General features: G+C 37.6%; 1 pseudogene across 1 annotated transcript; it reads right to left on the bottom strand.

Annotated features, from left to right (window-relative positions):
• Positions 1–1,982: 1,982 nt before the first annotated feature.
• Positions 1,983–2,877, bottom strand: LOC309824939 (lathosterol oxidase-like; annotated as a pseudogene). Its single transcript has one exon. The product of its transcript is annotated as a lathosterol oxidase-like (transcript).
• Between the last annotated feature and the right edge of the window lie 6,789 nt (positions 2,878–9,666).

Genomic DNA, 9,666 nt, shown 5'->3' with positions numbered 1-9,666 from the left:
CTCTGTTCTTTCCCTTTGATATATGTGTATGTTTTTGTTCCAGCACTATACTGTTTTGATTATCGTAGCTTTGTATTATAGTCTGAAGTCAGGGAACGTGATACCTCTAGCTGTGTTCTTCTTTCTCAAGATTGTTTTGGCTGTTCAGGGTCTTTTGTGTTTACATACAAATTTTAGAATTATTTATTCTAATTGGGTGAGATATGTTCAGTATTTTGGTAGGAATTTCATTGAATCTGTAGATTGCCTTGGGAAGTATGATCATTTTAACAGTATTAATTCTCCAAGTCCATGAACATGGTATATCTTTCCATCTGTGTCATCTTCAGTTTCTTTCACAGTGTCTTATAGTTTTCCAAGTACAAGTCTTTTTATCTCCCTAGTTAGACTTATTCCTAGGTATCCTATTTTTTTGATATGATGATAAATGGGACTCTTTTTAAAATGTCTTTCTGATTGTTCATAATCAGTGTACAGAAATGCAACATATTTCTGTATATTAATTTTGTATCATGCAACCTTGCCAAATTCATTGAACTCTAGTAGTTTTTCAGTGGTGTCTTTAGGATTTTCTATGTATAGTACCATGTCATCTGAAAACAGTGACAATTTTACTTCTTTCTTTCCCATTTTTCTTATCTGATTTCTGTGGCTAGGACTTCCAATACTGTGCTGAATAAAAGTGGGGAGAGTGGACATTCTTGTCTTGTTCCTGATCTTAGAGGAAATGCTTTCACCTTTTTATCAGAGTATGATGTTGGCTGTGGACTTCTCATATATGGCCTTTATTACATTGAGGTGTGTTAACTTCACAAAGTGGGTATAAAGGATTAATCATAAATGAATGTTGAATTTTGTCAAAGGCTTTTTCTGCATCCATTGAGATTATCATATTATTTTTATTCAATTTTTTAAACAGTCATAATCAACTTCTATTGATTTTTACATAAATAGATTATAGAATATCTCTGCAAACCATGTTTTCCCAACATATTTGTTGTAACACATGACATTTCTTTATAAAAGTATTTGTTAAATCGTTTTGTAGAGGAAATGGGGAAAAGTGAAGAAAGAGGAGGGAAAATAAAATTTCAAAACTAATCTTCAGTGATAGGCCTAAATATTTGGCAACTATTTCCTTTTATGGAAAATCATAGGATTGTAACTTTGAAACATAAATGCGTCAATTTAATTAAAAAGTCAGTAGGATCAAATATATTATTTGGGCATCAAATTTCCCTTTCTAAATATATTCAGTCACATAATTTTACACTTATTAAATAATGGTTTAAAACAGTAACCATCAAAATCTTTAAATAATCCCAGATCTGGATTAAATCATCAGAGTATTAATATTTTCTAAAATTTCAATTTATTTGTTCATCATTAAAATGTAATATTTGACAGCGTCTCCAGAAAATAAGTTTTCTATGCGTAGGAAGACAATAATTTTATAACACCTGCTATTTATCAGGCCACTGAGCTGCTAATACATTATATAACAATTTTTTTCACACCAGTGTTTCCACTTGAACAAAATACTACAAGTAGTCGTTATCATACAAATACTGAATAGTCATTCCTGAAACAAGGAACAATCTTTATATTAATATTTCTTTGTTGTGGTGTTTAGTCTTGATACCATTAAGCACAATGAATTTTACTTAATGAATATGGATGAATTAAGGCAAAAGGGCATAACCTAGTCCCCTTGATAATTTATCCTCTATCTTTTAAAAAATCATTGTTCAAGCTATTCAAATTACAGATCTGCTGGCTAGAAAGACACAACTTGTCCCTTAGACCAACGTCCATTATTTCAAGCATGAGGTTAAAATCTTGGTATTCACGACATGTTCCCTTGACCTACCATTATGATCATTACTCAGCTATACCCACAATACTGATTTTCAAATGATACTATTCACTTGCTATGCCTCTTGGCTGTATGTATGTAGATTATTTTTCTTGACCAAAAATATTTAATAATTGGGCAATAATCTACTCAGTCTTGTAAACTCTACATTGAATAATTTTTCATTTTTACAACCATTTCCTGCATGGCTCTTGCTCTCTTCTTCTGTCATCTTCACATGACTAATTGGTCCATTCCCTTCAAAGGAGGAGGGATTTTTGAAGGAGCCTCCAACTCTATCCCACAATGTGAAATACTGTCCATAGTTATGGTCAAAGAGCATGTGGTTGTCTGTATGATGAGCTGAGCCACTAATAAATGGCCTTAAGATTTGGGGAACATGAAAGTCACCATCATGAATGGAAATTGTCCAGATATTGACCAAGACATACAAACCTAAATAAACTACCGTGTGTAAGGGGAAAATAAAAAGGTATATGTGGCAAGGCAGACTCTGAAGGACGCCAGCCAGATGGTGAAAAGCATGACTTGTAAATGGAGTCAGAATCTTCCAGATGTGATGAGGTTTGTGTAAGCACTTATATACAAGTCTATGATGAAGATCTCTGTGAATCCAGTAGATCAGCATGTCAGTGAAAAAGAGAAAGAGCAGGATAACAGCAATGAATCAAAACCAGCCGTATGGAAACTCTTTATGCTGTCATACAATTTGCTGTAACCTCTATCAGGAACAGTGAAACTCTGGGGATGCTGATCCATGGTATTGACTGGACAGAATGCATAATCTCTTGATAGACTTGATTCTTGAAAAATTGTGAGTGTTTCATTAATGAATGATCATAGACAAAATAATAACTCAGTGTTGCAAAGAAGAAATAAAGGTTATATGCACTGAGATTTGTTATAATCAGGAGACTGATAGCTTGTTGGAAGATGTCATCCTCTGGCCATGTGGCCGAATATATGTATGGTGTAAAAAAACAATTGGGTACAAGATCCATCTTAGGCCCTAGAGAGGGTCCACTGCCAGCCGCCAGTTTGGTTTCTGCAGGGCTTCAGCTGCTCTGGCTAGTCTTTTATTCAATTTTTTATGTGATATGTCACATGGATTGTAGATATTGAACCATTCTTGCATTCTTGGGATAAATGCCATTTGATCGTATTGTATGATCCTTCTAACATATTGTTGGATTCAGTTTGTTAATTTGTTGAGGAGTTTTGCATCTATGTTCATCAGTAATATTAGACAGTAAATTTCTTTTTGTGTGATATCTTTGTCTGGTTTTGGTGTCAGGGTGATGCTAGCCTCATAGAAAAAGTTTGGAAGTGTTCCTTCCTCTGCAATTTTTTGGAATAGTTTGAGAAGGATAGGTATTAACTCTTCTCTAAATGTTTGATAGAATTCTCCTGTGAAGCCATCTGGTCCTGGACTTTTGTTTGTTGGGAGTTTTTTTCTTCTTTATTACTGATTCAGTTTTATTACTGATAATTGGTCTGTTCATATTTTTCCTTTTCTTTCTGGTTCAGTATTGGGAGATTGTACATTTCCACGAATCTATTTCTTCTATATTGTCCATTTTATTGACATATAGCTGTTCACAGTAATCTCTTGTGCTCCTTTATATTTCTGTGGTGTCAATTATAACTTCTCCTCTTTCATTTCTAACTTTATTGATTTGGGGCCCCTTCCTTTTTTTCTTGATGAGTTTGGCTAAAGGTTTATCAGGTTTGTTTAGCTTTTCAAAGAACCAACTCATTTTTATTTTTTTAATTTTTATTTTATGTTGGATATAGTTGAATAACAGTGTTGTGTTTCAGGTGTACTGCAAAGTGATTCAGTTATATATATACATGTTTCTATTCTGTTTCAAATTCTTTTCCGATTTAGGTTGTTACAGAATGTTGAGCAGAGTTCCCTGTGCTATACAGTAGGTCCTTGTTGGTCATCTGTTTTAAATATAGCAGTGTGTACATGGCAATCCCAAACTCCCAGTCTAACCCTCCTCCTCACCCTTCCCCCTTGGTAACCGTAAGTGTGTTCTCTAAGTCTGTAAATCTGTTTCTGTTTTGTAAATACGTTCATTTATATCATTTTTTAAGATTCTGCTTATAAGCGATATTATGCAATATTTGTCTTTCTCTGACTTACTTCAGTTAGTATGATAATCACCAGGTCCATCCATGTTGCTGCAAATGGCATTATTTCATTCTTTTTAATGGCTGAGTAATATTACATTGTGTGTACGTACCACAGCTTCTTTATCCATTCATCTGTCAGTGGACATTTAGGTTGCTTCCTTGTCTTGGCTATTGTAAACAGTGCTGCAATGAACATTGGGGTGCCTGTATCCTTTCAAACCATGTTTTTCTCTGGATATATGCCCAGGAGTGGGATTGCAGGATCACATGGTAGCTCTATTTTTATTTTTTTAAGGAACCAAAGAACCAACTCTTAGTTTCATTGATCTTTCTTATTGTTTTTTAGTCTCTGTTTCATTTATTTCTGCTCTGATCTTTATGATTTTTTTTCCTCCTGCTAACTTTGGGTTTTGTTTGTTCTTTTTCTAGTTAGTTTAGATGTAAGGTTAGGTTGTTTGAGATTTTTCTTATTTCCTAATATAGGCTTGTATCGCTATAAACTTGCCTCTTAGAACTGCTTTTCTGATCTGTGTCCCACAGATTTTGGATTTTTTTTTTTATTTCATTTGTCTCCAGCTATTTTTTGATTTTTTTCTCCTTTGATTTCTTCAGTGCTCCATTGGTTGTTTAGTAGCATGTTGTTTAGCTTCCACTTGTTTTTTGCAATTTTTTTTCCTTGTAGTTGATTTCTAGTCTCATAGCATTGTGGTCGGAAAGATGCTTTATATGATTTCAGTTTTCTTAAATTTACTGAGACTTGTTTTTGTGCCCTAGCATGTTATTTATCCCGGAGAATGTTCCATGTGCAATTGAAAAACTGCATTCAGCTGCTTTTAGTTGGAATGGTCTATATAGATCTATTAAATCCACGTGGTCTAATGTGGCATAAAAGGCCAGTGTTTCCTTATTGATCTTTTTCTTTTTTTGGTCTGAATGATCTGTCCATTGTAAGTGGGATGGTAAAGTCCCCTACAATTATTGTTACTGCCAATTTATCCCTTTATGTCTGTTAATATTTTATGTATTTAGGTGCTCCTGTGTTGGCTGCATATATACTTGTAATTGTTATATCTCATTGTATTGATCCTTTAATCATTATGTAATGTCCTTCTTTGTCTCTTGTTACAGTCTTTGTTTTAAAGTCTATTTTGTCTGATAAGTATTGCTACCCCAGCATTCTTTTGATTTCCATTTGCATGAAATACCTTTTTCCATCCCTTTGCTTTGTATGTCTTTAGATCTGATGTGAGTTTCTTGTAGGCAGCACATATATGGGTTTTGTCTTTGTATCCATTCAGCCACTCTTTCCTTTGATTGAAGCATTTAGTCCATTTAAAGTAATTATTGATAAGCATGTACTTATTACCATTTTGCTCATTGTTTGGGGGTTGTTCTTTTTTGTCTGTTTCTTCTTTTGTTCTCTTCCCTTGTGATATGATGACTACGGTACCTCTAGTGTTATGTTTGGATTCCTTTATCTTTTCTGTATTATAGATTTTTGGTATGTGATTACCATGAGGTTTAATACACACATGATTATTTTAAATTGCATATCTCTCAATTTCAAAGGCCTTTTAACAACCCTGCATTTTTACTCCCCTTCCTCCATGAATGTTTTTGACATAATATTTTACATCTTTCTGTTTTGTTTTGGTTTTTTCTTGGCTGCGCTGCAGGCAGCTTGCGGGATCTTAGTTCCCCAACCAGGGGTTGAACCCAGGCCCCAGCAGTGAACATGCGGAGTCCTAACCACTGGACCACCAGGGAATTCCCGACATCATTTTGTCTTGTGTATTCCTTAACTACTTACTGCAGATGTGTAGATGATGTTTACTGCTTTTGTCTCTTAACTTTCCTACTAGATTTGTATGTGGTTAATTTATAACCTTTTACTGTATATTTGCCTTTGCCAATGGGCTTTTTCCTTTGTAATTTTCATGTTTCTAGTTGTGTCCTTTTTTTTTTGCCTAGAGAAGTCCCTTTAATATTTCTTATAAAGCTGATTTAGTAGTGATAAACTCTTTTAGCTTTATCTTGCCTGTAAAACTTTGATCTCTCCTTCAAGTCTTAAAGTCTGGCTGGGTAGAGTATTCTTGGTTGTAGGTTTTTCCTTTTCATTACTTTAAATATATCATGCCACTCCCTTCTGGAGTACTGAGTTTGTGATGAAAAGTCATCTGATAGCCTTATGGGAGTTCCCTTATATATAACTTGGTTACTTTTCCCTGCTGCTGTTAATAGTCTGTCTTTATCTTTAATTTTTTACAATTTTTGACAATGTGTCTTTGTATGTTCCTCTTTGGCTTGATTCTGTTTGGGACTCTCTCTGCTTTCTGGACCTGAATGCCTATTTCCTTCCCTAGGTTAGGGAAGTTTTCAGCTATTACATCTTCAAATATATTCTCTGCGCCTCTCTTTTTTCTTTCTGGGACCCCTACAACGCAAGTGTTAGTACGCTTGATGTTGTCCCAAAGGTCTCTTAAGCTGTCCTCATTTCTTTTTATTCTTTTTTCTTTTTTCTGTTTGGCTTCAGTGATTTCCATTACTCCCTCTTCCAGCTCACTGATCCATTCCTCTGTATCATTTAATCTACTGTGGATTCCTTCTAGTGTACTTCTCATTTCAGTTATTGTATTATTCATCTCTGTTTGGTTCTTCTTTATATTTTCTAACTCTGTTTAAAAACTTCTAACTTCTCACTCTGTTCATCCATTCTTCTCTCAAGCTCTTTGATCTTTTATGATCATTACCTTGAACTCTCTATTGAGTAGATTGCCTATTTCCACTTCACTTAGTTATTGTTCTAGGGTTTTATCTTGTTCCTTCGTTTGAAACATGTTCCTCTGTTACCTCATTTTGCCTAATTGCTGTTTTTATTTCTATGTATCTGGTAGGTTTACATTTCCTGACCTCGGAGAAGTGGCCTTTCATAGGAGACATCCTATAAAAAGGATGTATGTAGCTGGTAGGCTACATACCAGTTGCACACTCCCCTCTGGTCACCAGAGGTATATGCTCTAGGGATATCCCCTATGTGGGCTACAGGGGTCCTTCTCTTGTGGCAGACTAACTACTGTGGGTGGTCTGGTAGGTGTCACTGACCTCCAGTCCAATTGGTTTTCAGGACTTATCTCATGCTGAGGCTTCCAGCTTCTGGTTCTAGGTTTGGGAAGTTTTCAGCTGTTATTACTTTAAATATACGTTCTGTCCTTTTAACCTTCTGGAAATCCCATAATGTGAATATTGTTTTTTCAGTTGTGTCCTATATGTCCTTTAGGCTTTCTTCATCTTTTTTATTTTTCTTTTTGTTCCTCTGATAAGGTAATTTCAAATTCCTTGTCCTCTATTTCACTAGTTCTGCATTTTCAAGTTTGCTTTTTAAACTTTTTATTGTATTCTTCAGTTTAGTTATTATATTTTTCAACTGTAGGGTTTCTGTTGGGTTTTTTTTTTTTTTTAATGGTTTCTACTTCTTTGCCCAGCTTCTTGTTTTGTTCATGCATTTTTTTTCTTATTTTGCTTAGTTGTCTGTCTGCATGTTCTTATAGTTTGCAAAAAATAAAAAAGGTCATGAAGAACCTAGGGATAAGACAGGAATAAAGACACAGACCTACTAGAGAATGGACTTGAGGATATGGGGAGGGGGAAGGGTAATCTGTGACAAAGTGAGAGAGTGGCATGGACATATATACACTACCAAACATAAAATAGATAGCTAGTGGGAAGCAGCCGCATAGCACAGGGAGATCAGCTCAGTGCTTTGTGACCACCTAGAGAGGTGGGATGGGGGGGCGGGAGGGAGGGAGACGCAAGAGGAAAGAGATATGGGAACATATGTATAACTGATTCACTTTGTTATAAAGCAGAAACTAACACACCATTGTAAAGCAATTATACTCCAATAAAGATGTTAAAAAAAACAAGAAACAAACAAAAAAAGGATTATTCTGAATTCTTTGAAAGTTCATAGATCTCCATTTCTTTAGCATCAGTTGTTAGAGCTTTACTTGTTTCCTTTGATGTCATGTTTACATGATTTTTTGTGACCCTTGAATCCTTATGTCATTATCTGCACATTTGAGTAATTAGACATTAGAGGTTTGCATTGACAGAGACAGATTTTCACTAGTCAGCTCAGTTTGGGTTGTGGGTGTGTCTGCTGGTAATATTCTTGGGCAGGTGGGACCTGCTATTATGGTTTATTTGGGGGCAAGGCAACTGTTCAAGCTCTTTGACTGGGGATGGGGACCTATTAGTTGAGTACTGCTGGCTTGGTTCTCAAGTGAGGTTATAGAATGGGCTCCATGTTTGCCTGGATTCTCTGGTCAGGCTTTCTAGATCGTTGGGACTGACTACTATATTCAGTAGTAGATAGGGCTATAAATTAGCTTCCTTGCTATGGCAGGGCAGTAGGATGGGGCCCAGGGCCTCTAACACACATTGTTTGGAGACCCATGTCAGGCAAGAATGTACACTTAATTCCCTGGTCAGGTTAGGTCACCAGTTTTGTCCTGCAGACAGGGAAAGCCATGAGCTATGCTCTCTGTTCAAGTGTCAGTGTAAACAGGCCTGTTGGATGGGCTACACTGCATCCCATGTGCTCTAGTTAGGTTCCTGGTTAGGCAGGCTGAAGGCAATGAGTGGTATTCAGCAATGAGTGGGGCTATGAATTTGTTTCCCTGCCCAGGAGCGTTGGAATAGCAGCTCTAAAACTGGTAAAACTCTTTATTTGTTGCCTTAAGCCAACCCATGCCCCAAGTTCCCTGGCCAAAAAGGGCCACTGGCTCTGCTCTGCACATTATTGGCTATGCCTCCCAGTCCCTTAGCGCAAACTTTGCTGGGTTATGCAGGCTCCAGGTGTTCTCACCAGCCCTTCTTGACAGATGGGACCAGGAAACACCTTCTACAGCAGGTAGGGCTGCTGTGTTTCCATTCCCTTGTCTGGCGGAAGAGAGAGGGGCCACTCCAGGCCTCTCCAGTTTTTTCCAAGCAGGCTTTCTGGTTGCGAGGGGTTGAGCCACCCTCAGCCTTGGCTATGAATGAATCCTCTGCCTGGGCGTAGTGGAAGAACTCCCTGTATTGGCTTTGCTCTGTGGGCAGTTGGCTCCCACTCACCTCTCAGCTAGAGCAGTGCTGGGCTACCCAGGTCCTAGGTGCTCTTACCAACCCCTCTGGCCAGATGGGGTCAGGCAACACTCTCCCCAGTGAGTGGGGCTATGACTCGGTTTTTTTCATGGGTGTAGGCAAACCAGACTGTACGAATGGTAAAATTCCTCATTTGAGGACTTAGAGGCAGGCAGATCTGCCTCCCAGTGGGTTCCCTGGTCAGAGTGGACCACCAACTTGGGTCTACAGGTGATCAAAGTTGCTGGTTGATAATGAGCTCCATCTGCCAAGATCCAAGTGCTGGTTGTTGTGAGTCCCCTCCCCCTTCTCTATCATAGTTTCAGATTCCCAGTGATTCCCCTGCAGTCCGCAAGGGGTAGACCAGAGTAGGGGCTCCCACAAAGTGACCCGCAGTGTTGGGAGAGAGGGTTGAAACCCCTGTGCTCTTTTCCCATTGGAGGAATCAAAGGCACCAGGGAGACTTCTCAGCAGGGTGCTGGGCTGGCCCGAGAGACAGGCAGTGCAGTCATGTGTAACTGCTTCTC

This window comes from Grampus griseus (assembly GCF_964374135.1).
Source record: "Grampus griseus genome assembly, chromosome: 7".
NCBI lineage: Eukaryota > Metazoa > Chordata > Mammalia > Artiodactyla > Delphinidae > Grampus > Grampus griseus.
The sequence above is the reverse complement of the archived record's forward strand: the minus strand, read 5'-3'. Positions and strand labels throughout refer to the sequence as shown.